Source organism: Sarcophilus harrisii, chromosome 6 (genome assembly GCF_902635505.1).
Source record: "Sarcophilus harrisii chromosome 6, mSarHar1.11, whole genome shotgun sequence".
NCBI lineage: Eukaryota > Metazoa > Chordata > Mammalia > Dasyuromorphia > Dasyuridae > Sarcophilus > Sarcophilus harrisii.
In genome coordinates this window covers 123,806,398-123,829,104 of record NC_045431.1, presented here as the reverse complement: position 1 = coordinate 123,829,104, position 22,707 = coordinate 123,806,398, and the positions used below count along the sequence as shown (strand labels likewise).

Below are 22,707 nucleotides of genomic sequence, written 5' to 3'. Positions count from 1 at the left end.
ACAGAACGTGAAATATGTACCACATTTATTAATGTACCAATGAACAACTTAATTAATCCCCTTATTAACATTTAGTTAATATTTGAAATGTATCTAAATTACTGTTCCCCAACTCATAGGTTTCTTCAATGATCTCAAGTAATGTACAAAATTATCAATATAGTTTAATTCAATTAAATAAAAATTTATTGTGTGCAATATATGTGCAAGACAGTTGTTTTTCAAAAGGAAAATAGCTCTTATCTTTAAGAATCTTACATTCTCTATTACATTCTCACAACATAATTAACTTAATGAAACATGGTTTGTTTTTTTTTAATTAAACATATTTTAAAATATGTATAGTGGAAAATAGGTAGAAACAATATAAATGTCTATTGATTGAGGAATGACTAAGCAAGTTATGGTACAATAATGTAAGGAAATATAACTATAGGAAAGCTGAATAAGATGAATATAGAGATAATGGGAAAACTTAAAATGAACTGATACAAATTGAAGTAATTAGAATCAGGAAAACAAAACACGTTAACTACAACAATTTCAATGCAAAGAACAGTAACAAAAAACAATGATTGCTAAAAGCTGAGAATTTACCAATATTTACCAAAAAAATCAATATTGGCCCCAAAGAGGAGTTGTAAGAAAATACTTGCTGCATATCATGTCAGAAATTTTAGATGTGTTGATTAGTTTTTCTGAATTTTTTTTGTTTGTTTCTAGTTTGTATTGTTTGTTTTAGTGGATTGTTATCTTGGAGGGGAAAAGAAGGATATATTAAATAATAAAAGTGATAGAAAAATTAAAGGATATAAATAAAATTATAATTTTTAAGAAATACATCTCTTAGAAGACTTTAAAGACAAAAGCATTGATGGACAGGATCAATGTTGCTCTAGATACATTGTCTTTCTTCATTCAACAAATGCAATATGTATTAAATGCTTGCTGCATACAAAATCTTATGTGGCATTTGTAGTATGCTATAGAAGATATTCACAGTACCATAATCCAGAAGACAAGGAAAGTTTAGATTTTATACTACTCTAACCCTTAGAGATACAGTCTAGTAAAGGGATGAAGATCACAAAATAAGTAACTGCATTAGAGTAGTATAACTAAGTACTATTTAAAGTTTTAAGATGTTTATTTTTATACACATTGTTTTATGAATTATGTTGGGAGAGAAAAATAAGAGTAAAAGGGGAAACCCTATCTCTTCCAAAACCATGGAAGAAATGGAAAAAAAAAAAAAAAAAGAAGTGAACATAGCATGTATTCATTTACATTCAATCTCCTTAGTTCTTTCTATGGTTGCAGATGGCATTTTTGTCTAAAAATTGGAAATGCTTTGGATCACTGAACTACTGAAAAGAACCAGTCTTTTATAGTTGATTATTGAACATTTTTGCTGTTATTGTATACAATGTGTTATTCTCGGTTCTGCTTGCTTTGCTTGTTTATAGAACAATAATATTCCACTACTTTCATGTACTATAGCTTGTTCAGTCATGCCCCAATTGATGAGAATCCACTCCTTTTCCAATTCTTTGCTACCACAAAAAGAGCTGCTACAAACATTTTTACACATATGTGTTCTTTTCCTTCCTTTATGATTTCCTTGGGACACAGATCCAGTTATGGCACTGCTAGGTCAAAGGGTATGGACAGTTTGATAGGCCCTTGAGAATAATTCCAGATTGCTCTCCAGAATGGTTGGAACATTTCACAATTCCACCAACAATGCATTAATGTCCCAGTTTTCCCACATCCCCTCCAACACATATCATTATCTTTTCCTATCATCATGGCTAATCTGAGAGTATGAGGTAGTACCTCAGAAATGTTTTAATTTGCTTTTTCCCCCAATCAATAGTGATTTAGAGCATTTTTTCATATAATTATAATGGCTTTAATTTCATCATCTGAAAATTGTTTATATCCTTTGACCAATTTATCAATTATTCTTATAAATTTGACACAATGGGGGCAGCTAGGTGGTCAGTGTGGATAGAGCACCAGCCTTGAAGTCAGGAGGACCTGAGTTCAAATTTGACCTCAGATATTTAACACTGCCTACCTGTGTGACTCTGGGCAAGTCACTTAACCCCAATTGCCTCAGCAATAAATAAATAAATAAATAAATTTGACACAGTTTTTTACATATTTTAGAAATTTATCAGAAATTCTGGATGTAAAGGTTTTCCCCCAGCTTTGTATTTCCCTTTCAATCTTGTTTCTGTTGACTTTGTTGGTGCAAAAACTTTTTTAATTAATGTAATCAAAGTTGTCCATTTTGTCTTTCATACTGTTCTCTAGTTCTTCTTTGGTCATAAATTCCTCCTATCTCCAAAGATCTGATAGGTAAATTATTCCTGATTTGTTTATGGTGTCATCCTTTATGCCCAAATCATGTATCCATTTTGATCTAATTTGGTATGAGGTGTGAGATGTAAGCCTATCCCAAATTTCAGACATTTTTTTCCAGTTTCCCCAGCAATTTTTGTCAAATAAAGTTCTAAGATGAAAGTAGTTATCAACTGATGGTAGCAAGAGAGACTACATATAGAAGAAACATTTGACTTGGACTTTAAAAGTTCAATAGAAATTCAAGTGAAAAGTGAGAGAGAAAACTTTTCCAACAAAGAATTCTAGATAGTAGTAGTAACAAGGGGTGGTGGTATAGGAGCAAATGTAACATTGATGGGGCATAGAGTAGTCCAGTTAGACCAGAACACAGAATTTATGGTAAGAGCAATGAAATCTGATACAACTGGAAAAGTAGGATGATGCCATATTGTAGAAAAAATTTTTTAATGTCAAACAATAGTGTCTAAATTTTGCTTAGGAGCCAGTGGGGAACTTCTGAATATTTTTGAGCAGAGGAGAGATATGTCAAAATTATTATAGATGATTCGGTATTGCTAAGTAAGACATAACTGAAAACACCTGAACAACAAATGTTTATTGATTGATTGATGGGGAATAAACAACTTTTATAAGAAGTTTAGCAGTACAGAAAAATTATAGATGTGAATGAACATTTAATGAGGAACAGATTAAAGATCCAGTAGATGGATGATTACTATAGCTTGGATTTCAAGGATGCTCAAGGAAACAAGGGAAAAGAAAGAATAAAGATACTGAGAAATTTTGATTAACAAATGGAATAGGCCAATTTATATTGGCAGGGGTCCTCAAACTTTTTAAATAGGGGGCCAGTCCCTCAGACTGTTGGAGGGTTGGAATATAGTAAAAACAAAAACTTTGTTTTGTAGGCCTTTAAATAAAGAAACTTCATAGCCCTGGGTGAGGGGGATAATTGTCCTCAGCTGCTGCATCTGGCCGTGGGCCTTAGTTTGAGGACCCCTGCCAGGTAGACCCTCAGTCTTCTCAATGAGGTAGGTAGAACTTGAGGCATTTGATATAAATCTAGGACCCTGTTATATTTGAGAGTGAAAGAGTGAATGATTAAAAGATTTGAAACAATCACTGTGGGGGAAAAAACTTAGGAAGTGAATGAGAGTAGTACATTGTGAGAATATTCACAGTAGCAATGATTGGGGTGAACTTGTACACAATGAATTTATAGTAAGTGAAATTAGTTCAGTTTATCAATGGAACAAACTGGGAAGTTAAATGATGGGGTTTACCAGGATTTCCTGATTGGGAAGGGCAGAAAGTCTAAAAGTCAAGGGATTTTAGTACATTAGAATTATCTAATTTTAGATATTAGTAAAACATGAAAGTGGCAAACCATTCATTCATGTAAAAAATCAACAAATATTTGTTTAAAGCAAGTTTCTTGATAAATACCAGGGATAAAAAGACAGAAAAATGGAAATAGGTCCTTACTTTAAAGAGATTACATTTGACTAAAGAAAAATAGTACACATACAGAAATTTAAATTAGCAATGTATATGTTGTCAATATAAAGTAATTTCTGTGGAGAGATTACTGGATAGCGATTCCATGTGGTAAAGATAACAAGGGAATATATTTAAAATATTGAGATCATCCTGTGCAAATTTATGGAACTGTGAACAGACGTTAGTGAAGCTAGAATTTAACTTAGAGACCGGAATGGGTCAAGGGCTAAAGTTTATAATAAAGGTGAAGATTGTATTTAGTATGAACTTGGAAGAGGTGAAAAATGAAAAGATTATGGTTGAAGGGTACAATCTCAGAACTCTCCTGCAATTTCAAAGTGAAATTCATGAGGCCATATTAATATGTAACTTAACAATAATGGAGAAAGTAAGGAATTAGAGTTTAAAAGATTGAGGAAATATGTGGTTGTTTGTTAAATGGGAAGAATGAAGACCATAAGAATGGTGAAAACACTGGAATGGAAAGAAAGATCAATGCTGAATTCATTGAGAAGTATTTAGAAGTTAGTAAATGTATTTGGAGGTTAGTATATGTCAGCAACAAAGAAGAGGAGAGTAAAAAAATTAAAGAAAAAGTCATAAAATGGTCATAGAGAAATAGTTCAGAAGCAATGGCAGAGAATGAGAAGTAAGGCTTGTGAATTGAGGAGAATAGAATGCTTGGCTTCTGGGATGAGCTGTCTTCAAGACAAAGATGGATTTCTGTTAAAAGAAAGAGATAGAAAGAATATTGAACTTTTGTTTAACTAGATAGGAAAGCCTGTTGAGACCAGAATAGGGGTTGAGGGCACAGTGGAATAGGCTAGGAGATGGATAAACTGACTTGAGAATGAATATGGTGAGAAGCTGAGGAGGTAGATGGTTGATGTGCCCTTTATTTATGGATCCTATTAAAAAGGAAATGTTTGATGCTTTTTTTTTTTCATCAAAAAAAATTATAAAAATCCTTAATGAAAGAGCCATTGTAACCTGCCATTATAAATGAATACAATTGCAAAGATACTTTGTACTTGAAGATTATTTTATTCTTACTCAGAATTCAATCTTGTTAGGGTGAGAGGTACCATAATATTCAAAAGAAGGTTCAATTTCTTTTTTGTTTGTTTATTTGTTTAATTTCTATATCATTAGTAAGATAAGTGAACAACAAAGAAAAATAATGGAAGAAATTCTCCTTCCAAGGTTCAATCTACATGACAGTCAATAGAAACTTATAAAAGGTTCTCCTTTACCCTACAAAGTACCTTTTTTTGCAGCTGTGCTGCCATAACATTTTTCATTCAAAAAACTGCTGATTTGAGTAGCTATCCTCATTTTGCAACACACATAGCTTTTCACTAACTATTGTAATCAGTTAAGGGGAAAACCACACCAAATCAAACCAAACCAAAATCTTTGGGTTATACAAAACAGAATTGCTAGAAAAAAATTGCTAAGTTAATATTGACTGTTAGTATTAAGAACTTTTTCTTTCCCAAGAAAGCAAGGACATTCGAGCTTACCCATTTCATTTATACAATTTTTTGTTTTGTTTTGTTTTTATTATTATAATCTTTTGTACATAGGATGTAAGGAAACCAATAATCTGGATATAAAGATTAAACTAAAATGAATGTTAAACTTAATTTTCTTTTGTCAAATGAATTCTTTCCAGGAATGGTGATTAATACATAAATCTTTGAATTTTCTATTGGTTCAAGATATACTATTAGCTGACTACTTACACACAAATATTTCATTAGGTATATATATCTACATACAGACACATATGTAATATACATATATATTTTTACATACTTATATCATATTTTTATATACATACATAGAGATACATTTTTTGGGAATATGTGTGTCTACATATGTATGCATATATATATGTGTGTTTGGTGAGGTATGTTTGAATACATGTTAGAAATAGCTAGGTGGCACAGTGAATAAAGAGATGGGTCTGGAGTGAGGAAGAACTGAATTTAAATTATCCTTTAGATAGTTATTAGTTGTGAGACCTTGGGCACTTAACCACTGTCTGCTTCAGTTTCCTCATATGTAAAATGGGGATAATAATAGTACTTACTCTCAGATTGTGAAGATTAAATGAGCTAATATTTGTAAAAAGCTCAGCTCAGTGCCTGGCACATAGTAGACACTTAACAGAATGCTTATTCCATTCCATATTTGTATATGCAATAGTAGATTCTTAAAGTTATTGTGAGGTACCAAATAATGATTTTGCTGATAAAATTTCCTAGAAACCATAAGTAAAGCAGACCTTTATAGACTTGACTGATAATCTCAAAAACACATTCTACATAGCAGATTCAATTGATCCTTCTCTTGTGATTAAAACTCAAGTTATCTACCTGTTAGCCCTCTGACTATGCTTGAAATGGGAATAAGAAGAAAAGAAACTTCAAAAGATAATTTTAATGTAATTGTATTACATAACACAATTACAAAACTATGGTGCTTGATGTGGGCAAATCACTCAACCTCCGTCTGCCTCAATTTCTCCAATTGTAAAATGAGGATAATGACAGCATCTATTTCCTAGGGTTGTTGTGAGCATATGATAAGACTATATTTGTAGAGTGCTTTGGATACTGCCTGGTAGTAGGCACTTAATAAATATTTATTAAAAATTAAAAGCTCTATTTCTAGAGTCAGGAGGTCTTGCCTCAGATTTACTGTTGTGTAATTTTAAATAAGTCATTTAGTTTCTTTAGGCCTCAGGTTCCTCATACACAAAATGTGGAGTTGAATTACATGGCCTCTGAAAGTCCCTTACAACTCCTGATATACAATCCCTCCAAGATAATGAATTTGGAATAGAGAACTGCATATTAATTTGGTTTCTTTTGTTATTATTCAGTTTAAATTGTGTCTCACTTTTCATGATCCCATATTGGATTTTCTTAGCAAGAATACTAAAGTGGTTTGCTGTAGAGGACTGCAGACATTGGGGAACTCTGAGAAAAGTATACTTGAAGCAAAGATACTTACAGCAGGGTGTTTACTCAGTGTGATTGATGATATAATGGTTTTCTAGTTTACAATATACTTAGTACTTAGCACACATGCTCAGTGTGCTGTAGTGATGTAATTATACTAAGGTATTTAAGGGTTGAGAGGACTTGAAATAAGCAGACTTGAGAGTGCTTGAGTTTGAGCTCAGACTCCAGACTACAGAGAGATCCTGTAGAAAGCTAGCCCAGATGCAAGTTTGCTATTTTCCTTCTCTATCTCATTTTATAGGTTAGAAAACTGAGGCAAACAGGGTTAAATGACTTGCCCAGAGTCACATAACTAGTAAGTTTCAAAGATCAGATTTGAACTCATGAAGACATCTTTCTGATGGCCAGCATTCTATCCACTGTGCCACCATGCCAACCATAATTTGCCCTATGTTTCAAATAAATGTGGCACTGTGGAGTTCTTAGAGCTTTGTCTGATATGGAAGATGCCAAGATCATCCAGTATACCCTGGGCCATTATCCTGCATCTTACTTTTGTCTTGGCACTGGACTTTGATGACTGTAAAAAAGAGCAAGGCTGATGACTTTATGCAATTCTGACCCACTTCAATTCACATACAAATCAAAACAAATGACAAACAACATTCATTCTGCAATGATTAATTAGATATGAAATAATAGGATTCTTTATTTAGAGCTGGAAGGACATTAGCTTCATCAAAAATATCTTTTATTTTATAGGTGAGAAAATTGAGGAAAATTTAAGTGCATTTCCAAGAATGAAGCAATCTGGCTTAAAAAGCATAATTGCAAGTTTTTAAGGTAAAATGGGCCTTTTGCAAATCTCTTTTTAAATCAAAAGTCCCCTGAAGTCCCTTCCAGCTCTAGTCATAGAATTTCTCCATGTTAATGAATTTAGAACAAAGAGTCGAAGAAATTTTAAAACCTCCTGGACCATATAATGTAATATGGTGCAGTGCCCTATAGTAAAAATATGAATTAAGATTTGAATCCAGGTCTTCTGGACTCCCAGTCTGTCTCAATTAATAAGCATTTACTTCATTAAAAGCATAATAAAAATATCCCCCAAAAAATGAGATGACAAGGTTCCTGCCCTCGAGGAATCACCTTACACAACTTAGATATACCCATGTAAAAACATTAACCACCAACTGCAAATACTATGTAAACAAATACATGATAACATGACTTAGCTTGTTGGCATGCCTGATAATTAATTGAAAACATGCCTAGGTGAAACAAGATCACCAAGGGCAATAAGTTTCATAGCAATTATGTTTATGTACACACAAAAAACATAAAGCAGCTTCAGTTATCAAAGATAGAGTCAATGAGACTTAAGAATTAGCTCAATCTCATTAACCATTTGATTTCTGTGGCAAATCACTAAGCAATGGTTCAGGATGTTATTTTGGTGAGGTGTGGTTGTAATGTATTAATGGTGTGATTTTGAAACAATATTGGCTAGAACAATATTATTTAGACATGTACATAATCAAGTCATATAGTTTATTGCTTTCAGCTTTTGTTTCAATAATTTATTCTGATTTTTCTAATTAGCTTCTTCATTTCCATACCCAGTATTTCAGATATCATTAAATACCAAAGGAAACAAAGCTAGTGAATTTTGCTAGAAACAACAAGAAACAACCTGTTGAGAGTCAGCATGGTGAAGTCTTAATAAACTTTGGAGTCAGAAGTCATGAATATGAGTTCTATTACAACTGAGTCTCAGTGTTCTCTACTATAAAATAAGATAGCACTTGAACTGCTTTGCTCATAGAAATCCTTTTGTAAATCTTTTAACTCTCTTTAGAAGCTGTTATGAGAATTACCACTTCATTAATTCCAAGATCCATAATTTGTCAGCACAGGTACTTTGCAATTTCAGAAAACAGTATGACTAGAGAAATGAATTACCCTATGGTCAACCTAGTGATAAGAATCTTTTAATAAATCTATCTGGGGTGATCACCAGATGATGATGATGCATACTGGTCCTTATTCTTTAAACATTTCCAGTTTGGTAGAACTTGCCACAGTTTGTGTTCTCCTATATCAGCCTATGAGACCCTAGTACAGGAAATCTTTTTGTGTGTCCTGGACCTCTTTGAAAGTCTGGTGAAAATTGTATTTCTTTTCAGAATAAGATTTTTAAATTCATAAACAAAATAAATAGGGTGACAAAATGAATTATACTGAAATTCAATTATTGAAATTAACCAAAAGTGGTACACAGATCTTAAGTTAAGAATTCCTTATCTAGAGTCATTTTTACACCATGATGGAGAATTGGAATAGTACTTTACTGTTACTGGGGTTGTGGCAATCAATATAATTATTACCTTTTAATGACATTAATAATGAGATATCAAAGGATAGGGGATAATAAAAATTAGACTTAGGGCAAGGAAGATCTAGATTCAAGCCTTATCTTGATAAATGCCAACTATGGTGCCATGTTAATGTTGTTTAACTTTTTAGTACTCCAGGCAAGTCTCTAAGACTATAAATTCCAGCTACAAAGTCATCATTTATAACCATATATTATAATTGCATATAAATATATGCAATATGTTTATATATAATTATGATTATAATCATAAAAATGGAAGAAACTAGGGAATCTTGGAAGGGAGTTGGAAGGGACTTGACAAGCAATCTAATTCCTAAACCTTCTCCATGATGTATCTTATAAATGGTCTATCAGCCTTAGCTTTCATTTCACTAGTTACTTAGCTTGCTTTTTTCCCCATCAGGATCCTTGGAAACTGTGGAGAAGGGATCCTGGGGGTGGGGGAGCACCCAATATGAAATGTGGTAGCAATAGTCACTTTGGCAGTCCATGAACTGTCTTTCAGATATAACAGTAGATTCTCATCATCTTGTGCCTGCAAGGAAGCATTTAGTGGACATAGTTCAATGTGTTTATCCATGACATAAACTTTAGAGAATAGATGAAAACTCTTTCATTCAAAACATTAACATTCAAAAATATTTTGATCATTTGGAGCAATGTGCTAAAATTCACAAAATGAAATTTGATATGAATAAATACAAAATTCTAAGCAGTTCTAAAGATTAATTGTGTAAAAAACAATATAGTTGAGAATTGGGTGATAGCAGTTTTTTACCTAATATTTCATGACTGATAAATAGCTGAGTAAAGATTTTTAGAAGGTCCAAGTATGCTTCATTAAACTGTGGGCTCTATGATGTAAGGCAAAAACAGAGGAATGGTTAAACAAACGAATATAATGAAATACTATTATGCTGTTAAAAAATGAGGATAAAGATGGTTTCAATGAGACACGGAAAGATTTGTATAAAATGATGTAGAGTGAAGTAAATGGAATCAGAACAATTTATACCATAATATCAGTGTTATAAAAATAAAGAATTTTGGAACACTTAAAAAATCACAATCAACAGAATGCTCAACAATGATTCCTGACGATGGATAAAGCAGAACACTGCCTATTTCATGAAAAAGAGATAATGGACTAATATGCAAGATAAGAAATGCATTTATGGACATGGAAAAAATTCTAAGTTGAATGGCTATCTGTAAAAAAATGCTGAATAACAAATATTCTATGGATGGAAGGTCAAATGAAATAAATTCTAAAGATACCGTTTATATCTAAAATTCCACAGTTATATTTCCTCTAGATTTTTAAAAATCAACTATGCTACAGTTTTATGTAGAGTAATTTTCTTTTTACATAATCTTAAATCAGCTCAGAGAACTGCATTTTCATTTATTTGCATTTCATATATTTTGAAAAAATGCATCACTTAATTCAAAATAGTAAATTAATTAATTTTGAAATGCAATGGAATGAATTTTCTGAGGATCTGGTTTCCACTTGGAAAGAAATAAATTCCATATGAACAATGGTAAATTCTACCAATACAGTTAAAATCAATAGCCATCATTCTCATTTCCCTCTTACTTTTAAAGAAATGCTACTGAGTGCTTTATAGGTTTTTCCATTTTGAGGTTAGAATGCATTGATTATTGGTTAGTGAATGATCCTATCACACCTCACATTATTATGCTTTCTTCAGAAACATGCTTTCATAAGGCATTGTAGTTTTTTAATAAATATTTTGAATACTTTTGTATTTTGTACTTCATCTAATTTTTTCAATATCCTGGTGAAATGGAAATTATGAATGTCTTTTACTCTCTCCCTATCATCTATCTATCAATCTATCTACTTATTTATCTATCTATCTATCTATCTATTTATCTATATGTATAGAGAGATTAAATCCTATAGCCAAGTGGTGGAGAGGCAGATAATACATCTTAAATTTATGGAAATAGATACAGATTTGAGATGATAAAGTAAAATCAAATACAGAATTAAAGAAAATTATGTAAAAGTTTGACTAAATTTAATTGAATGAATGTGTTATATTTGATTCTACAAAAAATTTCATTATTATTTATTTTCCTATTGATTCTTAAGATTCTTATGTCAATATCAGGTAATGCTTACATTCTTACATAATATAAATGGAAAGAGCCCTGGTCCCCCCAAAAAATAATTTGGAGATTTGATTTCTGTTCTGTGCTTTGCCATTGGAATTATAGAGTGGGAAAATTGACTCAGAGTGAGGAAGACTCATTTTCCTGAGTACAAATCTAGCCTTAGATACTAGCTGTGTGATCCTAGGCAAGTCACTTAACACTGTTTGCCTCAGTTTCTTCATCTGTAAAACTGTCTGGAGAAGGAGATGGCAAGCCACTTTAGGGCCTTTGCCCAAAAAAACCCAAATGAGGTCATGCAGTGTTGGACATGACTGAACAAGAACTAGAAGAGGCCTCAGAAAGTCATCTTTATCAACCATAAGGAACAGTTCAGTATTACCTTTCATAAAAAAGGGAAAGTCATTTGCTTGTGGTCACATAGCAGTAGATGAAAAAGGCAGTACTTAAATTCAAGGCTTCTGAATCCAAAATTTCTACTCATTCCCTGTCAGCTATTATAGGCAGCTTAAACGATGAGGTTTTTTTATTTCAGGGAACTGGAAATCTATGGCCACTCTGTCTTTCCAGATTATTTCATATTATTCCTTCCACTCTTCTTCCATCATCAGTAAATATATTGTTGGATTTCTTGTTGCTAGTGAAAATAAATATAAATACCAAGTAGCCAGTGATGTTTCTATCATATAGTCATTTCCTTTTCTTTCTAGAAGGAAAATGTACTTAAGAGATCAAAGGAAAATCTAAAATTTGTTTATAGAAAAGAAAATTAGTGAGAAGAGAGTTGAAAGACTAAAAGAGAATTTTTTTCAGCAAGTTTTTATAGCCTGATAAGTAACCTTTCTCCACTAGAAGAATATGCTTGTCAAGACAACTAGAATGTTTGTGTCAGTGAACAGGTTTGGAAGAGAACTGAGGTTCAAATCTCAGGACTGCTACTTACTCATTGCCTCACTTTGGTCAAATTGTTTCACTGGCTTGGGAAATCATTGTACTTATCTATAAAATAATGGGCCTGGATGATTTTCTAGGCCCACAACTAAATCTTTGCTCCAGAATGGATTGTAGCAACATGTGGCTACAATACTTAACAAAAAAAAATACAATAAAATATAGATAATAGTAAAACGTGTTTTTTCTTATATTTGCTTTTGCTTATATTTGTTCAGTCATTTGAGTTATGTCAGATTCTTTGTGACCCCATTTGGTGTTTTCTTGGTAGAAATACTGTAATGCTTTGAAACTTTCTTTTCCCGTAGATGAGGAAACTGAGGCAAAAAGGGTTAATTGACTTGCCCAGGTTCACACAGGTAAGAAGTGTCTGAGGTCAGAAAGAGAAGTCTTCCTGACCCCAGGTTCTGTGCTCTATTCATTTCATCCATATCTGCCTTTATATTTTGATACTCAACATCTCAACTTACCCTCAGTTGCCCTTAACCTCCAACTGGAGAACTGGAGAGCAAAGCATTAAATTACTTCCAAAGACTTTATACTGCGCTTACTAGGTAACTTATTTTCCATCAACACCTCTGCTTGGCTTGATTCCACAAAACACCATGTACTTGGACTGTTTAGCCTCTGGTGGCAGCCCCTTCCTTTTGTGTATTGTCCTCCCCATTTGATTGTAAGTTCTCTGAGGTCAGGAGCTTTCTCTTTTTCTTATTTCTATCCCCAATATTTAGCACAGTACTAGCACATAGTGGGAACTTAATAAATGTTTATTGACTCAAATGTCAACAAATATTTATTCACCACCTACTGTATCACACAGGGTCACATAACCAGAGGAATTAAAATCCTGGGATTTTCTTGACTCCAAATCTAGCATACAGGGTAGCTCGATGGTGTGGTGGTGGATAAAACTCTAGGCTTTGAATCAGGAAAATTCATCTTTGTGAGTTCAAATCTGGTCTCCAACAGTTGCCAGTTGTATGACCCTGGGCAAGTTACTTCATTATCCTATTTGGCTTAGTCAAATAGCAAATCACCTTTCTTTGATTTTCTTTTGTTTTGCTTGGGAAAACCCCAAATGTGGTCAAGACATGAAACTAGTGAACAAAACCAACTTTGTGCTGGGCATTAAAAATGATAAACAGATGAATAAATGACCTCTTTTCCTATAGTGGGAGGAAATAAGGTATATGTGTGTATATGTGTATGTGTGTGTGTGTGTGTATATGTGTGTGTATATATATATATATATATATAGCGTGTGTGTATGCACACATATATGTGTGTACATACACACATATGTCAGGGATAGGAGTTAGTGTGGTGCAGGAGAAAGGGTGTTGGATTGGAAGTCAGAGGACATGGGTCTATATTTTGATTCTGCCAACTTACTATCTATAACTATCTCAGCTACAAGGTCTTAATGGGCTAGATCAGTAGCTATCAAATTGTAATCCCTGGACCATTGGGAGTCCTCAACTTCCTTTCAGGGAGTCCCTGAGGTCAAAATTATTTTCACAGTAATGCTGTTTTCCTATTAAAACATTCCTTCCTTTTCCAACTACAAATTTGTATGGGGCTAGATTTCCTTCATCTCTCTCAACCAAAACAATATAACATACAAGTTTGAATGCAGAAGTAAATAAGAGAATCCAACTGCCTTCCATTAAGCAAGGAATTACAGAGATTTACAAAAATATGTAAAACAATACCACTCTTTTCATATATTATTTTTTTTTTTGTTTTGGAAAATAAAGTTTGTTCATAAAATGTTATTTATGTAAACATAAAAAAGTTTGCTATTATTTTAAAACAAATAGATAAATATGCTTGAAACTTATCAGTTTTCATGTGCAATATGTTAAGAATCAGTAGATGTAACATAAATCAAGGTACTTTGTAGTCCTCAATAATTTTAAGTGTATGAAAAAGACCTGAGATCAAAAGGTTAGTGAAATACCGGATTAAATGATCTCAATGGTCCCTTTTGGATCTAAAGCTATGATTTTGTCAACCATTTTAGGAAACAGATTAATCTTTTTTTCATCATATATTTATTAACCCTTTAAGGCTTTCAAAGTACTTTCTATTTATTTTCTTATTTGATCCTCACAATGAGCCTGACAGGAAAAGTGTTATTTTTTTTCCCATTTTTGCAGATGAAAAAACTTAGGCAGGCAGAGGTTGAATGAATGATGTAAGATGACATAGCTATCATGTGTCTGACTGAAGATTTGAACTCAAGGCCTCATGGCTGATTTATGAGAGAATGATCTACGTTTTGAATTCATATGCCAAGTGTGATTGTTATTATTCAGTTGTTTCAGTTGTGTAGCTTATTTGGGGTTTTCTTGACAGAGATACTGGAGAGGTTTGTCATTTCTTTTTCTAGATCATTTTACAGATGAAAAGTTGAGGCAAAAAAAGGTTAAGTGACTTGCCCTGGATCTCACAGCTATTAAAAAATCTGAGGCCAGATTTGAACACGCGAAAATAAGTCTTCCTAAACTCGAGGCCTTAGACTCTATCTATTGCACCGCCAAGATGTACCAACATGGTTCTATCAAACAAATATTTACCACATCACAGAAAATATGGAGGTAAAAACCTAGATTTTATTAATTTTTTAACTTTTAAAATTTTTTAAACTTTTAATCTTTTAAAATTTTTTTTTCTGATTATATATGTATATTAATTTTATAAATACACATTTTTAATGAATCATGTTGGGAGGAAAAAAATCAGAACAAAAAGGAAAAACCACAAGAGAGAAAAAAAAATCAGAAAAAAAAAGTGAACATAATGTGTGTTGATTTACATTCAATCTTTATAGTTCTCTTTCCGAATGCAGATTGCATTTTCTATCCAAAGATTATTGGGATTGCCTTAGATCACTGACCCAATGAGAAAAGCTAAATCTTTCATAGTTGATCATCAGCCAGTCTTACTGTTATTATGTACAATGTATTCTTGATTTTCACTCAGCATCAGCTGCAAATCTTTCCAGGTCTTTGTAAAATCAATTTCTCCATTTTTTATAGAACAACAATAATCCATTATCTTTACATACCACAATTTATCCAGCCAATCCCTAATTGATGGGCATCTACTCATTTTCCAGTTCTTTGCTCTTACACTTTAGCTTTTACAAACATTTTTGCATTTGTAGGTCCTGTCTCCTCCTTGTGATTTCCTTGGCATTTAGACCCAGTAGTGGGATTGCTGGGTCAAAGAGCATGCACAATTTTATAGCCCTTTGGTTATAATTCCAAATTGATCTCCATAATGGTCGAATCATTTCACAACTCTACCAACAATATATTATTAGTGTCTCAGTTTTCCCACATCCCCTCCAACATTTATCATTATCTTTCCTGTTATCTTAGTCAATTTTTTCTTTCTTTTTTTAGGGGGAGGGGGAGGATGAAGTAATTGGGGTTAAGTGACATGCCCAGAGTCACACAGGTAGACAGTATTCTGACTCTATGGCTAGTGTTTTCTTTACTAAACTATCTAGTCTTCATATTAGCCAACCTGAGAAGTGAAAGGTGGTATTTCAGAGTTGTTTTAATTTGATTTCCCTAATCAATAGTAATTTAGAGCATATTTTCATATGACTATAGATGGCTTGAATTTTGTAATCTATTGTCTGTTCATATCTTTTGAACATTTATCAATCGGGGAATGACTTATATTCTTATAAATTTGACACAGTTCTTTATATATATTTTAGAAATGAGACCTTTATCAGAAACACTGTCTTTAAAAATTTTCCCCCAGCTTTTTACTTTACTTTTAATCTTGTTTGTGTTGGTTTTGCTTGTGCAAAATCCTTTTAATTTAATGCAAACAAAATTGTCCTTTTTGCCTTTCATAATGTTTTCTAGTACTTCTTTGTTCATAAATTCCTCCCTTCTCCAAAGATCTGATAAATAAATTATCCCTTACTCATTTAATTTGCTTATGTTATCACCTTTCATGCCCAAATCATGTAACTATTTTTACTTTATTTTGGTATGGAGTGTGAGATGTAGGTCTATGCCCATTTTCTGACAAATTATTTTCCAATTTTTCTAGTAATTTTTGTGAAATAGTGAGTTCTTATCTTAAAAGTTGAAGTTTGAGGATTTATCAAATACAAGATTATTATAGTCACTAATCATTGTGTCATGTGTATCTAACTTATTCCACTGATCTATCATTCTATTTCTTAGCCAGTCCCAAATGGTTTTGATGACTGCTACTTTATAATATAGTTTTGGGTCTGGTACTATTAGACCACCATCCTTTATATTTTCTTCCCTTGATATTCTTGATCTTTTATTCCAGATAAATTTTTAAATTATTTTTCTAGTTCTATAAAATAATTTTTTGGCAGTTTGATTATTATACTATTGAACAAATAGACCAATTTAGACAGAATTATCGTTTTTATTATATTAGTTTGATCTACCCATGAACAATTAATATTTTTTAATTGTTTGGACCTGATTTTGTTTGTGTGGGTCAAACAAATCATAGAAACGATAATTTTATCCAAAAGAATGAAATAATGAGACAACATACTAAAACCTATGGAATGAAGCTAAAGCAGTTTTACAGGGAAATTTTATATCTCTAAATAATTACATAAACAAAATAGAGAAAGAGGAGATCGATGAATTAGGCATACACCTAAAAAAGCTAGAAAAAAGAACAAATAAAAAGCTCCCAATTAAATACCAAATTAGAAATTCTGAAACAATGCAATAATTAGGAGCTATTTTGACCAATTGTATGTTAGCAAAACTAATGATTTAACCAAAATGGATGAATATTTATAAAAATTGAATTGCACAGATTAACAGAAGAGGAAATCTCCAAGGTGAGATGAATAGCTCCTAATTACTACATTAATTTCTTTTTCATTAGTGGTAAGTTCACACTTTTCATTTTTGATCTGTTGATTAGTTTTTTGTTTTTATTTCTTTTTTCTAATCAATTTTCTAAATTAAAAGTTTATCTTTTTCATAAAATCAAATCTTAGTTTTATTAATTTGTTCAATAGTTTTCTTAGTTTCAATTTTATTAATCTCTCCTTTGAGTTTCAAAATTGTGTCATGTACTTCTGAGAAAAAGGTGTATTCTTTTCTGTTCCTATTCAGTTTTCTCCAAAGATCTATCATATCTAATTTTTCTAGCATCCTATTAACCTCACTTTCTTGTTTATTTTGTGGTTAGATTTGTCTAATTCTGAAAGGAGAGGATTGAGATCTCCAACTAATATAGTTTTGCTGTTTATTTCTTGCTATAACTGGATTAATATTTTCTCTAAGAATCTGGATACTCTACCACTTGGTGTATATATATTTAATAACATTACTACTTAATTGTTTATGGTACTCTTTAATAAGATGTACGTTTTTTCCTCTTATTTCTTTTAATTAGATCTATTTTTACTTTTGTTTTCTCAGTTGTAATGGGCTGAGGTTTGAGTTGATGCACTGAGGTCCCAAGTACATGAGGCTAAATAGTAATTGGACTATACTCTATTAATATACATGATTGGATAAAGAATTCCCTCCCACCCCAATGATTGTTGTGGGAAATGTTTTGTGGTGGAGGCAGAGAAGGAACAGGAAAAATGGGAGGGTTCCTGGATTCCATTCTCCTGGCCGCTGGTCGGTGGCTCGGGTCTAGCTACTTTTGACTAGCTGCACAATTATTTGCCTTTCTCTTCCACCCGATCCTTCCACTGAGAAAAGACTGATTTTTTCCCTAACCGAACCCAGACTCCTGCTGATTTTAAAATAGGTCTTCACATTTGGCACCCAACGGTGGGAAAACCAAGGACTGAAGAAGTTCCGGGACCAGGAACGGGTGAATATTGTTCTTAAAACTCCCGTAATCTTTTTTTTTGGCAAATGGGACAAATGTAGCTAAGACTTTCCATCCCCCCCAATTTAATTAATTTCAACCCCCCCACTAGTGGTGCTATAGAAAGCATGCTGAAGCTGATGAAGGACAAGGGCTTTTTCTTGGGAACAGGTAGCTAGACTTTGGGGAATTGATTCCTTTTGGTTTGTAGGCAGGGGGCAGATCTCCTCAAGATAATGGTCCCTTGGTTGGACAAGAGATGTCCAATATTAAGTGGCGGTCCTCATTCAATTTCCTCAGGATTTTTTTATACAATATAATTCAGTTAGACTAAGAAACCCTATCCCTAGAAGAAAAAAACCCTGTTTTGCTTTCCAGAGTACCATGATATTAAGGAGGAAGACAATAAGAGAAATGACCATATCCCCACAGGCATGGAGACTTAAGGGAAGGGGTGTGGTGACTTTCACCTTAAGGAGCTTCAGCCCTTCCAGGAGCAAGTGATTGAATCCTCCATAACTCCACCCTCCAGGATGGGGAGGGAGGGGGGGGAGTGACAGACCCCTTTTCCCCCAGCATGCTCCAATTATGAGTAGATTAAAGAGGGCTTTGAAGGCAAAGAAAAGGAGGGGCAAGCCCCAAATATATTTCCTGAATTTTCCAGTTTAATGCCCTTAAAATTTTAAAACCGGGAAACCAAAGACCTGAAAAAGGCTTATTTTATGGGGCTACATAGCTTATGTTAAGATGGTTTATTAAAATTTGGCTTTTAAATCTTGACTCCTAATGACTGGAAACTATAGCAAGGAAATGCCAGAACCTGGACAAAATTAATTTTTGAATATAACTTTAGGATACGCTCAAAAAATAGTTAAAATGTTGTTCATGTTTAAATCACCTGTGACCACTAAAGGTATGGGTCCCAGGCAGACGCCAAACAGATTATTATCCAATAAGCATATGAGTAAATTGTTGCTAATGCTATCAAAGCTGGACTTCCGATTCACAATAAAAATGGAAAAGGGAGGCTCTAAAATAAACGGGCCAGATGAACCCCTTTGGACTTTGTGGGGTGTTTCAGACTTTATCAAAGAACTAATGGGGAAAAAGATAACAGATGTTTTAAAAGGCAACTTGCTGGAAAATGCAATGAGGGTGCAGAAGGATTATACTAGGAAGGCAATGATGCCCTTTTGAGGACTTATAAGACGCTTGCCACAGTGGGACAAATGCCTTTTAATGAACTATGATCGACTTCCCAAGATCCCAACATGGTAGACAGGGTCCCTTCTGGCAAGGGACTTAAAAACATCAATGCTTTCAGTGGGTTTAAAGAGGGGCATCTGAAACCAATGTTGGTATAGAGGCAGAGTGATAAAGCAGGGTGGGAGAACAAGACCCAGATCCCATGTCCAAATGCAACAGACTTCCATTTCGAATTGACAAGTTCAGGGAAGGATGAGGGGGGCCCACCCCCAGGGCCCCGACAAAAACACTTGGGGCATGATGGCAGCCAATGGTGCCCCAGAGAGTCCTAGACGGCCAATAACCCAATAACCAATCAGGAAGCCAAAGATGGGGAGAAAGGATTACAAATCAATCAGCCAGGAAGCAACCTGATGGGGAAAAGGACAATTAGGGAGAATAGAGTTGATGCAGCTGAGACAATGAGATACCCCTGGAGAGGTGAAATCTGTTCCCTTTCCAGCCTATGGATCCCCTTGCCTCCAGGCAAGAGGTTTGACCATTTTACCTCCCAGAGCATGTACAAACAGGTCCATCCAAATGATGTGGGAAACTGGGAATTGTAGATAATATCCCAGTACTAAACAGGAGACAATGTGTGACTTATCACCCAGGAGAAATAGCGTCAGGTTTACTCATAGAGAATCCTAATAAGCAACTTGGTGATAGTCACCCAGATTCTGATTTCAGATCACAAAATCCAGCAATATATTGGACAGCAGCTGTAAGAACTGACCGACCTATGCTCATGTTCTATATAAATGGCCTTCCATTGGAAGGATTGGTAGACACTGGTGCAGATCGGACGGTCATTAGAGGAGCCAATTGGCCCAGTCACTGGCCAAAGATTAAAGCAGACACCTACATGTCTGGCTTAGGAGGATCAATAGCAGCTGAAGTTAGTGCTGCCCCTATGAGATGGACTTTTGAAGGCAAAACAGGAGTTTTTACTCCTTTTATAGTAGAAAAATCCCCATCAATCTGTGGGGAAGAGAGCTTTTACAGCAATTAGGGTTAAAATGAGTACTTCGGTTTTTAAGCAGGGCTGCTGTTGAAGGCCTCACACTTCTCACCTGTTCCTATCCAATGGAAAACTGATACACCAGTGTGGATAGAACAGTGGCCCTTAAGTAATGATAAAATTCAGGCCTTATTAGATATAGTACAGGGAGCAGCTTGGCAAGGACACTTAAACCTTCTCTAAGTCCTTGAATTCCCCAGTGTTTGTTGTGAAAAGAAATCTGGAAAATGGAGGATGTTAACGGATTTAAGAAAAGTGAATGAACAGATGGAAACTATGGGAACTCTTCAGCCTGGACTTCCATCTCCTACTCAGTTGCCTAGAGAATGGCCTCTTTGGGTCATAGATATTAAGGATTGTTTCTATTCTGTCCCTCTGGATAAGGAGGATATGAAAAATTTGCTCTTTTCAGTGCAGCGTTAACTTAGCTGAGCCTTATAAAAGATATGAATGGACAGTTTTGCCACAGGAATGAACAACAGCCCTACTATGTGTCAAATGTATGTTGCTGCTGCTTGCTCCAGTAAGAAAGTATTCCAAAAGTTATGCTATTACATTACATGGATGACATTTTGGGATGTGCACCTGAGGAACAAATGTTAGAGGCATGTCTACAAAAGACCATAGAAACACTAAGGAATTACAAATTATACATAGCACCAGAAAAAATTCAAAGACATGCTCCTTTTCAATATTTAGGATATGAAGTATACCCTAAGGTGCTTACAATTCAAAAACTGTCCTTAAGAACAGAAAAGCTAAACACATTGAATGATTTTCAGAAATTGATAGGAGATATCCAATGGATGCGACCAGTGTTAGGTTTGACTACCTATCAGTTACAACCATTATATGACATTTTAAGGGGAGACAGTGCTTTAAATTCACCACGCCAGCTTACAAAAGAAGCTCAAAAGGCGTTGAGAGAAGTTGAACTGTCTTTATCCAATGTGGTTGAAAGAATCACTCAAAAACCCTTGGAGATATCAGTTTTTGCCATACAAGAGGCACCCACAGCAGTCCTTCATCAAGGAGACAGTGTGATAGGGTGGGTGTACCTCCCGGCACAACCAGCCTTACACCCTACCCAGTGCTTGTGGCTAGAATTTTATTAAAGGCCACAAAATGAGCAGTATAATTATCTGGGACAAGACCTGACAAGATATACACCTTTTATACCAATACACAAATTAATGTGTGTTGTGAGACCATCCCAGACTGGCAAATTTTATTAGCCATGGCTCCAAATTTTTTACATGGGTCTCTATTAAAGATAACTAGACTATTACATAATTGGCGATGGATTCTTGAAGAAAAAGTTTCTAAAGTTCCTCTTAAAGGACCAACTATCTTCACGGATGCATCCAAACATAATATTTGTGCTGTGTACTCTCATGATCTAACTATAAAGAGAGTAGTCAGAACTCCTTTTCAGTCCATTCAGCAGAATGAATTGTACGCGATCATTCTAGCTCTTACTTATTATCCAGGAGACATAAATATAATATCTGATTCGGCCTATTAGTAGGTGTGGTACAAAGAATTGCCACAGCCCAAATAAAATTTGCAGCCTCTAACATATATCAGCTCTTTAAGAAACTTCAAGAGCAAGTGAGAAAGCATCCAGGTAAGATCTATATATTACATGTCCACTCTCATAGTGGCCTTCCAGGTCCCATATTTGATGGCAATTCAAAGGCAGATAGGCTTCTAACTATGTTGGTTAATACCCCTTTGTTCCAAGAAGCCCAGACATCTCATTCTAAATATCATCAGACTGCTTGAGCTTTACATTTATAATTTGGAATAACAAGAGAGGAAGCTAGGAGCATAGTAAAAGCCTGTACGGCTTGCCTTCCTTTCCACGCTCCTACACTGCCTCCAGGGAAGAACTCTTGTGGTTTGAGACCCAATGAAATCTGGCAAATGGATGTGACCCATTATAAATCTTTTGGTTGTCTGTCTTTTATCCACGTTGTGGTAGACACCTTTTCGGGATTCACTTTTGCAATGCCAGCAGCAAAACAGACAACCCGAGTGGTCACTGAATTCCTCATACAAGCATTTGCCATTATGGGTGTGCCATAAGCAATAAAACAGACAATGGTCCTGCTTATACTTCTAAACATTTTGCACACTTTTGTGCACAGTATAAGATTTACACACCACGGGCATACCTTTCAATCCTCAAGGACAGGCAATAGTGGAGAGGAGAAACAGAGATATTAAGACGCTCCTCCAAAAACAAAAGA

At 34.2% G+C, this 22,707-nt stretch overlaps 1 protein-coding gene across 1 annotated transcript in view; it reads right to left on the bottom strand.

The window, feature by feature from the left end:
* Positions 1–22,707, bottom strand: part of ARSJ (arylsulfatase family member J) — a 139,339-nt gene that overhangs the window by 2,566 nt on the left and 114,066 nt on the right. The gene's annotated exons all lie outside the window — the stretch shown is intronic.